Source organism: Sphaerodactylus townsendi, linkage group LG06 (assembly GCF_021028975.2).
Source record: "Sphaerodactylus townsendi isolate TG3544 linkage group LG06, MPM_Stown_v2.3, whole genome shotgun sequence".
NCBI lineage: Eukaryota > Metazoa > Chordata > Lepidosauria > Squamata > Sphaerodactylidae > Sphaerodactylus > Sphaerodactylus townsendi.
This window is the reverse complement of record NC_059430.1, coordinates 27,281,406-27,302,212: the sequence shown is the minus strand read 5'-3', so window position 1 is coordinate 27,302,212 and position 20,807 is coordinate 27,281,406. Positions and strand designations below refer to the sequence as shown.

Below are 20,807 nucleotides of genomic sequence, written 5' to 3'. Positions count from 1 at the left end.
ATATTTTGGTTTTTTTCATAAGCAATTACCAGTTCGTTCCTCTTACAATATTCAGCACAGCAATTTATTTAAGAGACTGAGTGAGACCAACTTTAGTGTGGGAAAAGAAGAACAGCAAGTCGTCAGCATACAATGCAACGCGGGCACGTGTTTGGCAGTGCTTAGTTTGGGAACAAACATGCCCATTGGCCTTCTGGAGGGTTGGGCACTAGATCACTAAGGAATATATTGAACAAAAGTGGGGGCCAGTATGCTACAGCCTTGTTTGACCCCTCTGGTTGTGATGATAATCCTTTCTGTGAGCTGGTCAGCTTTTGTTGCGGCTCTTATTCTGCAGCTAGTGCAAGTGTGTAGCTGTTTTATAAGAAACAGTAGTCTGGGGTCCATGTGTAACGCCGTCAATTTTCTCCACAGTAGGGCTCTAGATATGGAGTCAAATGCCCCTTTTAAATCCAGGAAGGCTGCAAACAGTTTACGGTTATTATGAGTTATACTTTTGTTAGCTAAGTGTGCTAAAACTGTTACATGATCCAGTGTTGATTTATTTTTAGTGAATCCAATTTGCTCCGGTCCTATTACTTCTGCTTGCTTGACCCAATCTTCCACTCTCCTAAGGAGTAGTTTTGCATATAGTTTGCCAATTACAGATAATAGGCTTATAGGGCGATAGTTTGAAGGATTAGTAAAATCACCCTTTTTGTAGATTGGGACAACTATAGACGCCAGCCACATCTTTGGGATGCGGCCCGTGTTATTTACATGGGTAAATAAGGAAGATCTGGCTGCTGTTAAAGAGGCAGGCAGAAGCCCAGTTTACAGGCATTTGTGTGAAAAACTTAGGCTCTGGCTATCTGTCCTTGGTCAGGTTTCAGAATGATGTGTTATTAAAAATTTATCTGACTAATTAACAAGAAACAACCATAACAAAAGTAGACATAATTCTGTCAACTATGACCTACCAGTAGTTAAAAAAAATATTGTCCATCCATGCATAACAGGCAGAAGGTAGAGAGATTTGTTGCAGAGAGAGATAGCTTTTATGGATGAATGTTTACTTTAAAAAAAATCTTGCAGGAGGTGTGATTTTTAGTGCTGAGGGGGTATATGCATTCATTTACATAGATAAAATTAAAGAAATGTGCACCATTAGGTTTGCCAGTTCCAGGTTGGGAAATACCTGGATATTTTGAAGGTGGAACCTGAGGGGGAGGGTTGGGAAGAGGAGTGACTTCAGTAATAATGCCATAGAGTGGCCTTTTTCACCATGTCAACTGATCTCCACCGCCTGGAGATCAGTTGTAATCGTGGGAAATCTAGTGGGATATCTGCACCCACCACCTGGATTTGGCAACCCTGTGCATCGTATGGTTGGCGATGTCAGTGCAGGGGAGAAACGGTGGGTGTTTCCTGTCTTAAGTTAGCAAAGCTAATCTTTGCTATATATTGTCTTCTTTTAAATAGCCAATTGGACATTAAATTGTAGAGTGACAGGATTCTCATCCTTAAACAACAAAAATAACAGTCACAATAAAACCTCTTCAAAAAGTCCAAAAATCACAGAGGATTCGTTGCCTTACTTTTTGACTGTGTTGTTGCATGCAAGGTCCAAAGGTTTCCTGTGGTACTGACTCACTGTGCTATCTGACATTCCAAGCCTCGGCAAGCCTGCTAGCTCAAAAATGTGTCACATTTTGTTATCGACGCTATATTGAATCTTGAGAGCCAAGGGAATGTAGCACTCACTGTAGTACATGGAGCTGTGGATATTTTGTGATGGGAAAGGTCATCATATAAGCACAGAATTTTGACTCCCAGTATTCCCAAATATTAGGTCTTGTTGTAAGTGGAAAGTTGAGATTAGGGACAGGAGGGTGATATTTAGAAAGGGTTTGAGGCAGTTATGGAGTTTGGGCATCATTTCCAGTGCTAGTGGGGTAAAGGCTTCTACCCCACTAGCACTGGAGCAGTAGTGGCGTAGTGGCTAAGAGCAGTGGCTAAGAGCAGGTGCACTCTGATCTGGAAGAACCGGGTTTGATTCCCAGCTCTGCCGCTTGAGTTGTGGAGGCTTATCTGGGGAATTCAGATTAGCCTGTACACTCCCACACATGCCAGCTGGGTGACCTTGGGCTAGTCACAGCTTTTCCAAGCTCTCTCAGCCCCACCTACCTCACAGGGTGTTTGTTGTGAGGGGGGAAGGGCATGGAGATTGTAAGCCCCTTTGAGTCTCCTACAGGAGAGAAAGGGGGGATATAAATCCAAACTCTTCTTTTTCTTCTTCTACCCAAAGGGTGTGGGGGTGGGGGTGGGTGGCTGGGTGTGTGGGTGTGTGTGGGGGTGGGGGTGGGTGTCCACCTCTCTCCCTTCCTCCATGAGTGCACTTGAGCATAGGCAGGTTGAATGTGCAGGTTAGGTTAAGTTTGAATATCTGTGGGAGTGTTCCAATGCCACTGAAGTCAGTTCTGTAACGAATAATTAACCAGCACAAAGTGAGAACCTTGAGACTTGGCACTGATGAACCCAGATAGGACTAGAGGAAGGGTGTTTGTTGATGGGTGACTTTTGGCATTATGCCGGTTGTGAAGTTCTGTTTACTATGTCTTTCATTATAGTGAATTAATTGTAACTCCTAGTGTTGCCAACCTTCAGTGGCACCTGGAGATCTCCTGCCAGTACAGTGGATCTCCACATGACTAAGATCAGTTCCTTTGGAGAAAATGGCTGCTTTGGAGGGTAGTTTCTATGGTATTAAACCCTGCTGAGATCCAGACGTGTAGCGGCAATGGGGACATCGGGACTGCTTGTCCCAGGCGCTGCCATTGCCTTCATGTGTCAGGGACAGGAGATGGCAGGGGTGGGGGCGGTGGCATTTCGGGGGTATTTGGGGGCAGGAGGAGGCAGGGCAGGAGGAGGCGTGCAGGCAGCTCATTCCTCGGGCGCAGTTCCCCCTCCCTTCATCATTGCTGAGATCCCTTCCCAAATCACGCCCCACTTCAGGCTCCACCCACAAAATCTCCAGGTATTTCCCAACCCAGAGCTGGCAACTCCAGTGACACCTGTGAAGTTTGTCTCACTCAAGAAATGGCCATGTACCTGTTAGTTACATTTTAAAACAGTGGGAATCCTTATCTTTGAACACTCAAAGCATATCTTCTTGACTAAAGCCAGGCTCAGGCACGTGATCTGCCAAAAGAAGGATTTTCCATTACCTAGGAGCTTCTACTTAAATTGCCTTCTCATTTTCATTTGATGTTTTGATACTGCACAGATGGAGACATCCCCCAAGGATTTCAAGGCCCATGGCTAGACATAGAGGAGAGGACAGCCCTTCAGATATCTAGGATCTACAGGGTCAAAGCAGACACATTGTTAGAAGTCCCATGTGTGGAACACTCAAGGATTTTTAAAATGTTTTTTTAAATTGCTTTAAAGCATAAAACACACACAACTGTAATTCAGACCAGGACTACAGGATGGATAGTTTAAGTCCTTTACCATCGTGTTGTTTTTCCAGACTGAAACCGCCTGACAGATTTGCTGCTTGTTCCATGTGGGTAAATGTATATTTCTTCACTCAAGGGCAGATCTCAGCTCTGTGGAGCTGTTTTAAGGTTGAGAAAATGGCATGGGGGAAGGATTAACACCATCCTTCCTACAACTACATTCTCCCTATCCAAATCTAGGCCCTGCATACTAGCTGTTTTAAAACAGAAAACCACTCGGGAGTTTATACTTGTTTCTCCCAGCATCATTTCTCTTTTGATCCTAATTTGTCATTTGTCAAACACAGCGAAAAGGGATTTTTGATACCCGTGCTGGGTTGATCCATGGTCTCGCATGGATTATGATTGTACTGTGGCCTCAAAGACATACAATAGGTAATAAAAGAGACATTTGAAAATCAAAGGACGGTTGCTTCCCTTTCATGGGACATGCCCTAAAATATCTATGATGCCTCTGCTGTTTTCGGAATCTATTTTGATACTTTTAATATTGCTGTTTAAAAACAGAACTTAATAGAATGTAGTATAATCCTACATGCAGTTTTCCCTTCTAAGTTTAATAACTTCAGGAAATCTAGAAGGGTGCAACTAGGGTCGCCAACCTTCACATGAGGCCTGTCCTAGAATTATAATTGACCCTGGAGAACATGGCGGCTTCATAGGGCAGACTGTATGGTACACCAAAGAGTCCAGGTGAAATCCCTCTCCAAAGTCCCCCCCTTCCATAAGCTTCATCCCCAAATCTTCAGGAATCTCTCAGGCCAGAGTTGGCTACTCTGAATAGGATTGCACTGTTTGTAAACCACCTAATTAGGCATGGCCAGAGGCTGTCTAGCAGGGTGAGAAACAGTGGGAAGAACATCTTGGTCAGCTGTAATAGTACTGAGATCTTACTTCCCTTTCCTGTTTCAGGTATTATAAGACTTGGGTGTGGCCAGAAATGCATGATGAAAGAGCTATTGGCCTGTTGGCTTTTAGCCAGTGGCTTGCATTTGGAGTCTTTATATAAGCCTGCTCTTAAACCCCAGACAAGCCCAATGTAGATTGTGTTGTCTTGTTTGTTTGATTAGTTTATATTGTGTTTCTTTGTTTGTGGAGTTGTTGTTTAGCAAAAACAGGACATAGATATTTACATAACATTCTTTTCTAGTTGTGCACTGATTGCTGGAGCAATAAACAGCACCCTATTTTCAATGCCAAGTCTACAAAGTCCTGCTTATTTCTGTGCAGTTAGATTATTTTGTCATTGAGGCCCATGGTGAAAAGCTCAGCATGGAAGAGGAAATGTACTGACAAATAATTTGCCTAACTGCTTGCATATTTGCCAGATTACAAATCTCCAATTAGTCCTTCCTTTTTAATAGCTGACATGCTCATTGCTTGGGTTGTTAAAAGTCTGTAGCCTGCAGCATGGGTTGCAGAAAGAAACCTTCTGTTTGCATGCATGACTACCTGAGTGGTTCTTGATCCAGTTATTACATGTTGGGGAGGTAATGAATAAATTGCAGCAAAAGATAAATTATACCAAAAGCTGGGGGCTAAGCAAACATTTAAGCAAAAATGGATTTTGAGGCTCTCGGAAGGAAGCTGAAGGAACTGGATGCACAGGTTGTCATTTCATCTCTACTTCCAGTTGAAGGACATGGGCCCAGGCGGGAAAGAATAGTGGAGGTGAATAGCTGGCTTCACAGGTGGTGCCACCAGGAACGTTTTGGCTATTTGGACTATGGTCTGTGGTTTCATGAAGAGGAACTACTGACAAGGGATGGGTTTCACCTCACAGCTGTAGGGAAGAGCATTTTTGCTAGGAGACTGACAGACCTTATCAGGAGGGCTTCAAACTGAGTGAGGTGGGGGAGGGAGACAATATTCAAGTGGGAAGTTCACCTGGTACTAGAGAGAGTAGGCTGAAGGTTATAGAGAGAACTGAGCGATTAGTTCAAAAAACCAGCAGTGAGAAGGATGAAACCTTAAATAAACACCCACAGGGCAGAGCAAGATGAATCAAAGCCTTAGATGTCTCTACACCAGTGATTCTCAACCAGGGTTCCATGGTACCCTGGGGTACCATGAGCACGTCCCATGGGTACCCTGACAATGCTACCGCCTGCCCCCCCCCCACCGGAATCAAATGGATTTTGAAGGGGCGGGGGGTTTTGAAACCTCATGGGCTTCCTTTAAACAACATTTAAAACAGAATTGTTTTATTTGCCTAAATGCGGTGTGGATTGGGGGGGGGGTAGATTTAAAGGGAGCTTTCCCTTTAAATCCCCCCAAATCCATGTCGAATTTAGGCGAACAAACACCGTGGCTGTCAATGCTGCTTTCCCTCCCCTCCCCTCCCCTCCCCCTGTATGCCACTCCCCCCACCTACAGGCCAAAAAAGGGGGAAAAAACCCTTAAAAATGCAAAAAAACAATTCAAATGAACCTCAAGGGTACCTTGAGATATGAAGAGCAAGGTCAAGGGTACCGCGACGTCGAAAAGGTTGGGAAACACTGCTCTACACTAATGCACAAAGCATGGGTAATAAACATGATGAACTGGAACTCTTAACATGGCATAATAAATATGATATAATAGGCATCACTGAAACCTGGTGGGGTGAATCTCATGACTGGAATGTAATAATAGAGTGGTACAACCTATTCCAGAGAAATAGATCAACTGGGAAGGGCGGAGAAGTAGCACTATATGTCAGGGATGATTACATCTGTGAGCAGGTCCATGACTTAAATCCTGGGAACCAGGTTGAGATGGCAACCTAAGAAGCTGTTTCCAGATGGGTTCTCTTTGACACAAAGGTGGTGGAGTTTTCTGAAACACCTCCTATGAAATGAAGGCAAGCCAAGGTTGGCTCTTTGTTTTCGGGAGGAAATTCTTTGACTAACAAGCAAGTGGAAAACACATTGGTGGACCCTGTGGCAGCAATGGACATCACTGTCTTATATAACTGTTTCTGTCCAAGATCCAGCTATTTATACTTTGCCCTAGAATGCTAGATGATGTTCTGTAGTATCATCATGATTTGTGAGTCCTCGAGCAGCTGAACAACTCCTTTGATTATGAGTAATAGTTTCAGCAATAAAACAAGTGACACACTCCTAAAATGAACCAAAGGAACCAAAGGAATTGTGATCTTCAGCTTGCATCACTTCCTAACTGAATGGGATTTGATATTTCACAGTGATCTCATTCCCTGAAATGTTCTGGTACCAGGTACTTGGTTGTTATTTGGTCTTTGAATAGACTTGGTGGGTATTACAACATTGCTGGCATGACTTCCAACAAAAGCCTTTGTGTTACATTCTGAACAGTGATCTCCTCTTTGGCACAAAAAAATATTTTCTCCAGTGTTTTCCTCTTCTAAATATTCTGCCGTAGCTGTCAAACCAACAGATTTACACAAAGTACATCGTGGTTTTTCTCTCATGCTCAAATGTCAGATATTTATCTTTATGTTCTGTGACCAAAGAACCTTTAGGCCAGGAGAGGGTAGGAGCTACGTGTCATCTTCTAGCTGCTGAGATAAGATAGCAGATGTAACATTTTAAGGACACTCATAACGAGTTCTTTGCCACAAAAGAAGTTTAGCTTTATAACTTGTATGACATACAGATATATCAGCAGTTTCAACTAGTGGTCTTCCCCTCATACATCAGGAGAGTTATGTATCTTTAGTTTTATTATAAGTAACGTATATTTGCACATCTCACATATACACTTTTTTTTAAAAATTGCAGTCCTGTCACAGCTGATTTATAGCAAAGATGTTCGCAGGTGGTTTGCCATCGCTTGCCTCCATGGCACACTCCTTGGAGGTTGCCCATCCAAATACTTGCTAGAGTCAAGGCTGAGAGTGTGACTGACCCAAGATCACCCTGCAAGTTTCCACAGCAGAGTAGGGTTTCAAAGCTGGGTTTCCCAGATCTTAGTCAACACTTTTACCCCTACCCCACACTCGGTCTGATTTTTGATCTTATGCACCAGTTTATTTTCTAAAAGGAGAATTGAAGAAACTAGCTATTGTGGGGTTTCTGTGCTGTGTGGCCATGGTCTAGTATTGAGAAAATGTAAGATATCACAAATGCTAGCCAATAGGTGCTCTTCAGAAATGTGTTTCTCTCAATCAGTAAATCTGCATAAAACCTTTTTTTTTTATTAGAAGCTGTCCCCTGAGGGAAAAACACGTACTTTGCCAATTGGTGGCTCCACTGTCAGATGGCCTCTGTCCTTTTTAGAATATTGTAGCTTTCCCCAATCCTGGGCCACATCCATGGTGAAATAACTTGTAAATGAAATTGAACCAATAACTTTAATGATTAATCCAAATGGAGGATTTAAAGCCAGCCCACAAGGGAGCAGGTGTTGGGGAAGAGTGGAGTTCAGTTCAGTTCAGTAACCTTTATTAGGCATTTTCAAAAGAAGAAAAGACAAAGTGTCAAAACGTAATACAAGGCAAAACCTGAGGTATTTTTCTAACCCCACAAGACTTTCAAAAGAAATTTAGCTACAACTTCAGATAGCTCGGCTTCTGTACTGTTAAAGCAAATTAATCGTTTTAACATTGTCTGATAATGATATTTAAAATTTGATTCTGTGCCAAATAATAATAAACCAATATGGTTTAGTGTACTGGTATAATATATATAAATATGTATTTTTAAAATACAGTTAAAAGTAATAAAATGGGAATAAATTAGCACTTTAAAATGGTTGTCAGGTATAGAGCTACCATACGTGTTGTATGAGCATTGTAATCTCCAAGAAGAAAACGTATGGCAACAGTAGGGTTAGAAATTTTCCTCGCCACTAATAAAGGGTGGATTAGTCTGAGACGCACATCAGCATTTATTTGGCACTCTAGGAGGGGAAGAGTGGATTTGTTAAACCAGGCACTATGAATTTTGTACATCACAAAAACACAGATGTAGATTTCTGTTGCAAAAATGCTCCGTTTCTAAGGATCGTGTCTCCAGAGTCAATGACTGCTGAAAGCAGTCTTAGCAAGTGTTCCAGATGAGTTGCACAGTTCCTTACAGTTGTTCTGAAATATACTCCCAGCCCTACCTTTTCTCAAAAGAGTTGCCAGACCACAGGCTCGCCTTAGCTTTATTGTGAGAGGCGGTAGTGCTGTTATTATACACTAGCAAATTATAAGCCTGCTAAATAAATAACTACCCTGCCACACTGTGTTAATTGCACAGCATTAGCCTTAAACTGTTATTATTTTTTATTCTGCAATTATGTAATTTAATGACTCAGCATAACCCTCAGCACAGGTGCTTTTTGTATGTATTTACTTAAAACATTTCAGTGCCACCTTTCCACCAAATGGGTTCCCTGAGGCACTGAGATATTAAAACAGCATTTAAAATAAAGTACGTAGGTGTATAAATGTGTGTATGTGTGTATATATATATAAAACTGAACAATTCAATAAAACTCACAAACATGATGTTCTATGCATTCAGCATGCATGTCTATTAGATACAGACTGAGTAGATTTCTCAGCCTGAGGGCCATAATGAGGCTTCAGGTTTTGAAGGTGCTGAATTTGACCCTTCCTATTTCCAGAGGTGGTAGTGCTGGAAACAGGAAGCACCAATATTATGGATGCCGGCTGGTCTCTTGCTGTTGCAGGAGACTTCCTGGTGTCCTGATTCTTTGCCCACTTGCACCTGAGGCACCAGCAGGGGAAATGGGGAGAGGATGTGGAGCATCCCCTTCAGGGATGGGGCCAGTGGTGGGATCCAAAAATTTTAGTAACAGGTTCCCATGGTGGTGGGATTCAAACTGTGGAGTGGCGCCAGTGGGGCTGGGCGGGGCACGACAGGGGCGTGGCCGGGCATTCCGGGGGTGGGGCATTCCTGGGCGGGTCTGTGACAAGGACACAGTCGCTGTGCCGGTCCTTGGGCGGGAAACTAATGCACACAGGCGCAGGCTGCCACGCACGCCGGTGCACCTCCTGCTAGACTGCTTCAAGTTCTGCGCGCTACTGCTAAGAGGAGGGGCAACTAAGGCAAAAATCACGTGGCAAAATCAATTAGTAACCCCCTCTCGGCACACACAAATAATTAGTAACCTACTCTCAGGAACCTGTGAGAACCTGCTGGATCCCACCTCTGGATGGGGCGGTATACCAAATTGAATAAAATAAAAATAAAATAAAAATGTGTCAGCATCATCCTGGTGTGCTGATATTGACATCCAGACCTATAACAGGACCATAATTTGCAGGCTGACAATCTGGTGAAAAATCAAAGGAAGGAGGCAAAGTTGTTTATGGAGGAGGATCAAGCCAGAATATTGCAGCGGAAACTGTCATTCTTTTATCATTTCTCAAGTGCTGTAAGGAAAAAGGCCAAACATGTCACGAAGTTTGGGGATGGAGAGCAGATGAAAAGGGCAATAGCATGTGATGGAAGTGAGCATTCTAGGTTTGTGGAGGAGGCTGATGTAAGAAAAATGAAAACTGTAAAAGCAAGCTGGATAAAGACAGTCAGGAGACAGAGAATACAAACATTTCATATAGTAAGGGTGAGATTCCCCATGCTGTGAAGAAACCGTAAAAAATCCCTTCCGCCGGTAGTTTTAAATAATTTTTTATTCTAGCTTCCAAACTGAGATGAGGCAGGAAAGGCCAAGAGTCTTGGTGGACGTTTTGGGGGCATCTCTGTGAAGATATGGGGTAAATCCCCTATAGCAGAGTAGCGCAATATACTGGAACGCAGTAGGAAGTTAGACGCACACAGCAGCTCAGCTTCACAGAAGCGGTCCTACTTTATTAGTTCCCAAGTATAGCTCACTCAAGCAAAGTGCTTCGCAAGGCAAAGCGAAGACAAGTGTCTCATAGTCCTCAGTATATTGCAGCCTTATATCTGGTTTACTGGCCTATCACAGTCCATTGCCAATCAATCCCAGAATGAGGCTGTGTCAGGTGTTACCTGTCAGTTAGCTGTCAGATTTTGATGATCAGACACATGTTACATCAGTGCTCTGACAATCTCTCCTGCAGTTGCCCCCCACATTCATAGTTTGTGTGTGTGTAATGTGCCGTCAAGTCACAGCCAACTTGTGGTGACCCCATATGGTTTGCAAGCCCACAGATGTTCAGAGGTGGCTTGCAGTTGCTTTGCCTCCGTGTCATAATTCTGAAATTCTCTGGTGACCTCCCAGACAAATTATTAAACATGTAGAAAAGCAAGACCTGCTGAGGAAGAGTCAGCATGGCTTTTACAGAGGCAAGTCCTGTCTTACAAACTTACTAGAGTTCTTTGAAGGTGTAAACAGACATGTGGATAAGGGGGAACCAGTGGACATTGTCTACTTGGATTTCCAAAAGGCTTTTGACAAAGTTCCTTACCAGAGACTGTTGAGAAAACTCAGCAATCAAGGAATAAGAGGGGAAGTCCTCCTATGGATTAAAAACTGGTTGAGGAACAGGAAACAAAGGGTGGGTATAAATGGGAAGTTCTCACAATGGAGAGATGTCGGGAGTGGTGTCCCCCAAGGATCCGTATTGGAACCAGTGCTCTTTAACTTATTCATAAATGACCTGGAAGTAGGGGTGGGTAGCGTGGTGGCCAAGTTTGCAGATGATACCAAATTATGTAGAGTGGTGAGAACCACAAAGGATTGCGAAGAGCTCCAAGTGGACCTAGATAAATTAGGTGAGTGGGCTAAGAAATGGCAAATGCAGTTCAATGTAGCAAAATGTAAAGTGATGCACATAGGGGCAAAAAATCCAAACTTCACATACACGCTACAGGGGTCAGTGCTATCAGTCACAGACCAGGAAAGGGATTTGGGCATCTTAGTTGATAGTTCCATGGGAATGTCAACTCAATGCATGGCAGCTGTGAAAAAGGCAAACTCTATGCTGGGGATAATTAGGAAAGGAGTTGATAATAAAAAAACTGCAAGGATTTGTCATGCCCCTTATATAAAGCCGTGGTGCAACCGCACTTGGAGTACTGTGTTCTGGTCGCCACATCTCAAAAAGGATATTGAAGATATAGAAAAAGTGCAGAGAAGGGCAATGAGGATGATTGAAGGATTGGAGCATCTTCCTTATGAGGGAGAGACTGCAGCTGCTTTGGGACTCCTTTTTTTTAGTTTGGAGAGGAGAGGCTGTCTGAGGGGGGATATGATTGAAGTCTATAAAATTATGCATGGGGTAGAAAATGTTGACAGAGAGAAATTTTTCTCTTTCTCACAATACTAGAACCAGGGGGCATTCATTGAAAATGCTGGGGGGAAGAATTAAGACTAATAAAAGGAAACACTTCTTCACGCAACGTGTGATTGGTGTTTGGAATATGCTGCCACAGGAGGTGGTGATGGCCACTAACCTGGATAGCTTTAAAAAGGGCTTGGACAGATTTATGGAGGAGAAGTCAATCTATGGCTACCAATCTTGATCCTCCTTGATCTCAGATTGCAAATGCCTTAGGAAACCAGGTGCTCGGGAGCAGCAGCAGCAGAAGGCCATTGCTTTCACATCCTGCATGTGAGCTCCCAAAGGCACCTGGTGGGCCACTGCGAGTAGCAGAGTGCTGGACTAGATGGACTCTGGTCTGATCCAGCAGGCTAGTTCTTATGTTCTTATGTTCTTAAATATTAACCAGGGCTGAACTTGCTTGGCTTCGGAGAAGTGATGAGATTGGGCTAGCCTGGGCTATTCAGGTCAGAGCACAAAAATATATCAAAAGTTAAACATCCACCCAAAAACTCCCAGCACAGCACATTCACCTTCAACTTGTCAAACTTGGATTTGGGAAACAGGTTTGCCAAAATAATCCAGTTCCACCCAAAGAAACACTCCGTACTGGATGAAAAATGAAAAAGGAAGCCAGTGTAAAGAACAGAGAAAGGAAGTAGCATGTACAGGCAGGTGCACATACTTAAGATATGAGTTTTCCCTCCAAAAATAAAAAGCAAATTTATCTCTAAAAGCATCGAAGGGGAAATTATAGCTATGCTTCTCAGTCCATGCAGGTCCGCAGAAGGCTCAGGGTTCTCTACTCACAGCTCAAAGAGGAAGGCAACAGCCCAGTGTCAGTCACACAACGCTGGTTTTACTACAGCCACAGTTAAGTCTTATTTACTCCAGTCCAGTGAAGGCAGAGGTGGGATCCAACCAGTTCTCACCACTTCTCTAGAAGTGGTTACTCATTTTTTCTGAGTGCTGAGAAGGGGTTACTAAAGCAGCCTTCCTGCCCAATAGGGACTGGAGGTGCGTGTGTGCAGTGGCGCCACTGTTTGAATCCCACCACCATCGGAACCTGTTATTAAAATTTTTGGATTCCACCACTGAGTGAAGGGTGTCAAAAATGCCGTCCTTATCATCTTGTTTTATTTAGTTCCCACTGTCCTCACATCTACTTCTGTATGCACAAGAAAAAACATCGCAGACACTCTCTTGTCAACAATGCTTGCAATCTGCCAGGAGAGAGATTGTGTCCTCATGAGTGCATTCGTATCATGGAAAACCAAGCACAATAGTTTCCATGCTTTTAAAAGCCTACGGTACTAATGATATGGCAGTTTGTGCAGGGCAAGGACAAAAAAGTCTTTATGTTGTCTGAATCTAAACGTATTCTGTAAAAATATCAGAAAGCAGAGAGAAACAAAATGGAAGGTGATTTTTTGATCACTTCAATAAGACAGAACAATCAAGGTTAAGGAAGGATCAAATTCTTGCATTTCTGTAGAAGAGGAAAAGTTTGGATTTATACCCCACCTTTCTTTCCTGTAAACAGACTCAAAGGGGCTTGCAAACTCCTTTTCCTTCCTCTCCCTACAACAGACACCTTGTAAGGTAGGTGAGGCTGAGAAAGTTCCAAAGAACTGTGACTAGCCCAAGGTCACCCAGGAATGTAGGAGTAGAGAAACAAATCTGATTCACCAGATAAGACTCCACCACTCAGGTGGAGGAGTGGGAAATCAAACCCAGTTCTCCAGACTAGAGTTCACCTGCTCTTAACCACCACACCACTCTGGCTTTCAGAGTCTCTGTAGAGTCATATAATTAGGATGGTCAGGTAAAAGTCCTTTTTTGAGACTAGGGAGGGGAAAGAGGAGGTCTAGTACAAACACATGTGCTAGTGTGGGCTCTCTCTCTCTCTCTCTCTCTCTCACACACACACACACACACACACACACATACACACGGCTGTCCATACAGACATATGAACACCAAGGCACCCAAGTTTCTAGGTAGGGGCTAGAGATCTTCTAGAATTACAGCTGATTTCTAGACTACATCGATTGCTTATCTATTATTTATTATTTAAAACCTTTATTCAGCTCCTTCTGGAGAAAATGGCTGCTTTGGAAGGTGAGCTGCCTGACCCTATACCCTACTGAGATCCCTCCCCTCCCTCAACACTACTCTCCCAGGCTCCGCTGTTACCCAAAATGCTGGGGTCCTTTTAGAGTAGGGAATTAGGGTCAGACTTTGCTTAGCAAGGGTGGACAACTGAGACCTTTTCTGTCTGTTTACACTAGGTTTTTCTCTGTGGAAATCCACAGGTGGCAGGAATAAAGTTTAACAAACTTATTGAGAAAGCAAAATAATTAAATTAAACGCACAGAGATGATAAAATACAGACACACAGAGTAATGGCACAGTCCTAGGATTTAGAAAGTGTTGAGGGGAAAGACTGAGAGAAGCTTAAGTCATAGCCGCGAATAGGTTATAATAGCCATTTTAGAAAAGGAAAGATCCGGAGGCAGATTCCAAATGGCCAGCGTTCGGAGTCCAAGAGGTCAGGGTAAAAGGCAGCACTGATCACAATATATCTGAACAGAGTCTCAGCCCAGAAAATATTGTGCAAAGAGCTGGCATTTGAGCAGCCTGGATATAGGAAATTTCAGCCTTCTAGTGATGTCAAGAGAGCTTAATCTCCTAAAACAAAAGGGATTCCTGTACTGTACTCCCTCCTTTGTTTCTTAGATTCAAAAAGGGATATGCTCCTGACATCCCAGTTTTCATACCAGTGCCCATAACCTCGTCTGTTACTTTGACAGTTCTACTCTACCTGCTATATTCATTAAATTTGAAACATAGCTGATCCTCCACTGATTCAAAAGCCAAGGAGATGTTTGTAGAAATATGAGGAAAACTGTGATTGCCCTACAATAAATAATCAGCAGATCCAAATATACCTCAGCAAGCACCGTATTTGAAATGGTAGGCTGTTAGGGTTGCCAACTCCAAGTTCATAAATACCTGGAGATTTGAGGGTGGTGTTACAGATCCATGGTAAGATTTGGGGGGGGGGGGTTGTTGTTTCTCGGAAGCAGAGTTCTACCCGTCCCTCATAACAGTGCCCTGGCAATGCAACCTAAGATGGAAGCCAGCTACAGCCATTTTCTGTGTTACTTATAGGAGAGAAACCTGTCGAAGGCCGTTTCTGCACGGCCCCCCAGGCGCTTCCACGCCGGCAAGAATTCTGCGGTGGGCCGGGCTGTCGCATGCACAAGCATCGCGGGGCCGGCCTCTGAAAGAGCAGGCGGCAGGTGAGCTCCGCATAGACGCCCTCGTCCCCACCTCCCGTTCGACTCACCTTGTCCCTGTCGATGCGGCCTGCTGGCGTCGAAGCCCGCCACCTTTGCCCTCCGACCTCCAGGGGTGAGGAGGACAGAGAATGGCGGGCTTCCCGGCACGGTAGATATAATCAACGAAGGAAGAAGCTATGTTCCCGGCTGTGCTGTTAGCACGCGTCGCTGGAAGCTTTCACGCTGTTGAAGAGCTTAAAGGTTGTTTTCAGAAGCGACAGCGCCGCCCTACAGGAGGGCGCCGCTGGCGAATGGCTCCCCTGAGAGCGGCATTTTACGTTCCCAGGAAATACGCATAAAAAAACGCGAGGCTTGCCTAAGCAAGCCTCCATGGATATGTAGAGCAGATTACTGTGCCCTTCCTCTAGCCATTTGTCTTAGTCTGAGAACAGAATTGAGCTCAAGACAACACCTTCCTCCTGTTCACAAAGAATATGCATCTATCTGTCATCCTTGTGGACTGTGTTGTCAGTACAAGCAGAGCATGAAATTTACTTTTCCTCTGAAGGCAACTAAAAATGTTGATTCCCTCCTGTATTAAAATGATGCAATTTGTCCTGTGCTTTGGGTAAGTGCAAGATGCACCAGTCTTTTCAGAATGCATTTCAGTGGAAGATTTTTTTTTCTTCAACTCGAAAGCAAAGATTTAATTTGCAAAAACAGAAATGAAAAATACTTCTGCACAACTAACTTTAATGTGCAGAGTTTCGTGCACTTTGGTGGATGCTTCTGAAAGATGTGCCATCTTGTGGGCTTTGGGCTTCGGATGCTCACCTGGGCTTCTGGAAAATCACAGCCACAAGGTGGACATTTTATGATAAATATTTTATTAGCCAAAGAGAATTTGCAAGGGTTACAGCAAAATCTTTGTCAAGCAGAAACATAATGACTCTCACAACTATTTCAAGGACACTTGGTTTGTTTAGTCTTGTCTCTTTGTTTAGTCTGTGTGAGATCCAATGTAGTGTGAGAGTTAGAACAAGGACGGAGTCCCTGATTCGGATCCAAAGTTCACTCTCTCTCAACCTAAACCACCTCACAATTGCTGTTAGGAGAAAATGGTTGAAGGGAGAATAACGAAAGCCATCCTAAGCTCCTTGAAGGAAGAAAGGAATAAACAGGAAACACCTTGCTTTTATTTTGAGGCCCTCAATGCAAATAAAATTTCAGGAGATTTTGAAAAATCCCATTTAAAAAACACATTTGAACATAGGAACACATATTTTAAAATTTGGGTGTCTTTTAACATTTGATTAAAAAGGACTCACATTTGAAAGTGTTTTTAATTAAATCAACCAACATAAAATATTTGAATAAAACAAGCCACGCAATAAACTGGATTGCAGCCCAGAAAATGTGAACATTGCTGACCAGGAATCAAAATTGGCGAAAAGCTTATGAGAATACATAAATATTTTTTGAAAGGAGGAATGCCAGCCTTTGAGGATCCTAAGCAGACTTGTAAAGGATCAGGAACAAAAAATTGTAAGGGTCTGTCTGAATCTCGCTGCTTCTAGCATTATTTTCAAAGATGCATCAACACTCATGAGTTACAACTCTGTTGGAAGAGTAAAGAAAATCTGATGTCAGAAAAATGTTCCATGTGTAGAGTTCAAACTGAAATACAGAATTCCTTCTGGAATCTTGTCTCACTCATTTCTTTTCTTTGCAAGAGAAACTGGCAGCTCTGTCGTTACGTATTTCATGCATCTTCAAGCGCCTGTCTCTAAAATTCTAAACATAGCTTGAGTGAAATCAGAACAGATACTCTATTTTGAAATGGGCAAGGGTGATTTTTTTTAAAAAAAATCTTGCATTCTCTCTAACTTGGGCCATTATTTAACCCAGGGGTTCTGAACCTTTTTGAGCTTGTGGGCACATTAGGAATTGAGAGACGGAATATAGTGAGAACCACCCTAAAAATAGCTTCCATAGGAGGCTGAGCAAAACAGAATACTTCCCTCCCACCAGGAGGAAGGAAAGTCTGAAGGATGGTATCGAACACGTGAAGCTGCCTTAAAATGAATCAGACCCTTGATCTGTCCGTCAGTATTGTCTACTCAGATTGGCAGTTAGTCCCCAGGGTCTCAGGTAGAGGACTTTCACATCACCTACTACCCTATCCTTTTAGCTGGAGATGCCAAGGATTGAACCTGGGACCTTCTTTGTGCCATGTAGATGCTCTACCGCTGAGCCACGGCCTCTGCCCTGATTGCAGAGAGCAGGTACTTACCAGTTTTCCTAATCCTCCAGAGGAAAATCCTTTCAGCCAGTAACAAGCTGTAACGAACTTGCCCCACCCTGAAGGGCTGGCGTACAGCAGGCCAAAGGGAGAAGGCCTTAGCAACAGCCAGAAAAAGAAAAAAAGGCTCCACAAGGAGAGAACCGACCTGATTGGCTGAAAAAGGTCCAGTAACGTTTGGCAAGAGCTAGGGGGAGCCAGTGGGCCTAGAGCACTGAGAGGAGAGTTGAGTTCTGTCCGGGTCCGGTCAGGAGAGTGAAGCAGAGTCTGGCAGAGAGGAGTGTGTCAGCGCTGGAAGAAAAGGATTCGGTCTCATCAGATTTTGCAGTGAGAAGTCCAGTCCCTGTCTAAGCGGTGTATGGAAAAGCAGATGGAAAAGTTGTGCTTTATGATTCTGAAAATGGATGTGTTAGTGCAGATTTTAGCAAACTGCATGAATTGGCCCTTTATTGCTGTAGTTTTATAAGACTGTAATAAAGTTTATTAAGATCAGGCTCATTACAATGGAAGATGGAAAAACCACAGTGAATATATATGTGATTGATAAAATAGAAGCTGTTTTTTTGTGTGTCTTTGTGTGCACATAAACAACTAAATATTCCTCTTTTAAGCACACAAGTCAGTCAATTCTGGTAACTAAAATTTAAAAGTACAACTAAGGAGGAATATTTTTTTCCAGATGCTCAGAAAAAATATGGTCCATGGGGTGCTGTGTGGTTTCTGGGCTATATGGCCATGTTCTAGCAGCAACACGGCCATACAGCCTGGAAACCACACAGCACCCCAGTGATTCCAGCTATGAAAGACTTCGACAATATGGTCCATCTTTAGGTTACACCCATGAATCTTGTAAATCAGCACTGACATAGTTATTCACTGGATGCTGTCTTGCAAGTGAAAAATTTTCCCAAGCTACTATAATATTTATTATGAATCCACTTTCTGATTCTAGTCAAAGTTCCAAGGGTGGCTTACGTTACATTGGGCTGACAGCCCCGGCCCGGGATACGTGTAACATCTGAATCCAGTTCCAAACACGCAAAAGAAGACCCACTTTATTCTTTTTTCTGATTTTTGTGAGGAAAAACAGTGATATTTACCTCACACCATGGCACCACCTAAGACACAGGAAGCAGCTGGTGAGGGGAAAGTCACAGCAGATGATATTGAAGCATTTGAAGGAATTGGTCAGGAATTAGATATTTTGAAACCTAAACTGGCCAGTATAGATGCTGGGATTGAGAAAGCTAAGATGGCTTCTGGAGATGAAAAAGCAAAATTAGAGGCTAGAGTGATGGCCGAAATGAAATACTTAAAGGTAGAAGTTGAAATAGTTAAATTACGTGCTGAAAGGGCCAGAAAAGAAAGAGAGTTTAAAATGGCGGGAAATCGTGAGGCAAACATGAGCCATGAGAAGGACATGTTTGATTTGAGAGTGAGGGAAATGAAGCTCAGAGCAGAGCTGCCCATCCCCCACACTGTTGTGGAATTTCCCTCAGCAGATGAGAAAATGGAAACAGTTTCCAGGGTTGCCAGAGTACCAGATGAATTGGAGGGAAATCTTTTCCCAAATGCTTATGGGAAACCCTCAGAATGGCACCCAGAGCCCCCAGGGGATGGGGCGGTTTATAAATCGAAACAATAAATAAATAAATAAATAAATAAATAAATAAATAAATAAATAAATAAGATGCAGTTGGAAGTGACAACGCCAACCCTGCAAGGTGTGCCTTGCCAACGTTAAGAAGTCCAGGAGGCGCAGAAAACTCCTTAACGCCTGACTTTGTGAACCAGGCTGAGTCTGCAGCAGATCCAGAGTTGCAGATGGACGGTGTTCATGCTGACTGGTGCCAAGAAGACCAGAGGCAGGATGAGTTCCTGAAAGAACTAACAGAGACAGCTGAGCTTGCTGACCCCAAAGCTACCAAGGTGGTTCCAGTTCAGTGCCAGGCAGTTCCAGAGGTGGAGGCGAAGTCAGTTGCCAACGCCCTCCCAACGTCCCCAGCGGTGCAGCTGAACGACGTTCCTGTGGAGCAGTACCCAGGAGATCGCGAGACGGTTCCTGTGAGGGAAAAGGAGGCGGTTGCCAACGCCCTCCCAACGTGCCCAGGGGTGCAGCTGAACAACGTTCCTGCGGAGCGGTACCGGGAAGTTCGCAAGACGATTCCTGTGAGGGAAAAGGAGGCGAAGAAGACTGCCAATGTCTGCCTAACCAACTTTGCTCGGCAGGAGGTTCCAGTTCCTGAGACGGATCCAGTATGCAACAAGAGCCGGGACATTGTTGTGCAGGACTTGTGCGGGACAGTGCAGGTCTGGCGGAGACACCAAAATGAACTGAAAGCAGCAGCAGCCGCAGACCTCAACAGAGTGCTTCAGCAGCCAATGGAGAGGACTGTTGTGAAAGCCCAACATTGCTGCTGCCCAGCAGAAGACCGAGCTGAAGTTTGGCATACCAGACTCAAGAGGAAACTTGAGGGGACCGTGGGAGGTCAATCTGGTATAAAAATGAAACGGTCTGATAGGCATTATTTGATAAGTGTGTGTTCTGGTGGAGGGCACTGTAAGAACGTGCTTTATGATAAAATGACAAAGCCTTACCACAAAAGAGGCAAAGTGGTAAAGAAAGCCAGAGGTGTAAAACCTCAAGCTTTTGATTTGGCAGAAAGGGGTAAGTTTAGAAGGAAATTTACCTTGCCTAATGTGGTGACACCATCCAAATTCACCACTGCACTCAAAAGGCAACTTAACCTTGCCATGAGTGAGCATGAATGTCCAGCTAGGATTTGGATAACCACCAAGAGGAAGCCTTACTGGAGGGATAAAGGGAAAATTTACCCTGTGCTTAGAGCACCCACCAGTAAAGACATCTGAAGGAAAAGGTAACAGAGAATGTATCCTTATGTAAATAAAGTGCTGAGTTTAAAATATGCTTGTTGAAATGTAATGTGGATTACTGAAATGTTATTGATACTTATTAGGAATTCATGGTAAGTTTAACATGGTAAGAATGTTTATGGTAAGTGAACCTTAAGGTAAAAACTAAATGCATTTGAAAATGTGAAATTTTTTTTGAAAACTGTTTAGTTTTGGTTAACGTGTGTAATTTTTATTTACACACATTGCTGCAGCGAAGGCTTGTAGCCTGCCGTAGTCCCATAATGTTTTTTAGGGAAAGGGACATATGTAGCGAACTTGCCCCACCCTGAAGGGCTGGCGTGCAGCAGGCCAAAGGGAGAAGGCCTTAGCAACAGCCAGAAAAGAAAAAAGAGGCTCCACAAGGAGAGAGAACCGACCTGATTGGCTGAAAAGGTCCAGTAGCGTTTGGCAAAGAGCTAGGGAGCCAGTGGGCTTAGGAGCACTGAGAGGAGAGTTGAGTGGGGATGGACAGGAGTCTGGCAGAGAGGAGTCTGTCAGCTCTGGAAGAGAAGGATTCTGTCTCAGCAGAGTTGGCTGACAGAAGTCCAGTCCCTGTCTAACTGGTACTTATGCTTGACAGAGAG

At 43.6% G+C, this 20,807-nt stretch overlaps 1 protein-coding gene across 1 annotated transcript in view; it reads left to right on the top strand.

The window, feature by feature from the left end:
• PKP2 (plakophilin 2) overlaps positions 1-20,807 on the top strand; it is a 77,753-nt gene that overhangs the window by 41,266 nt on the left and 15,680 nt on the right. The window lies entirely within an intron of this gene.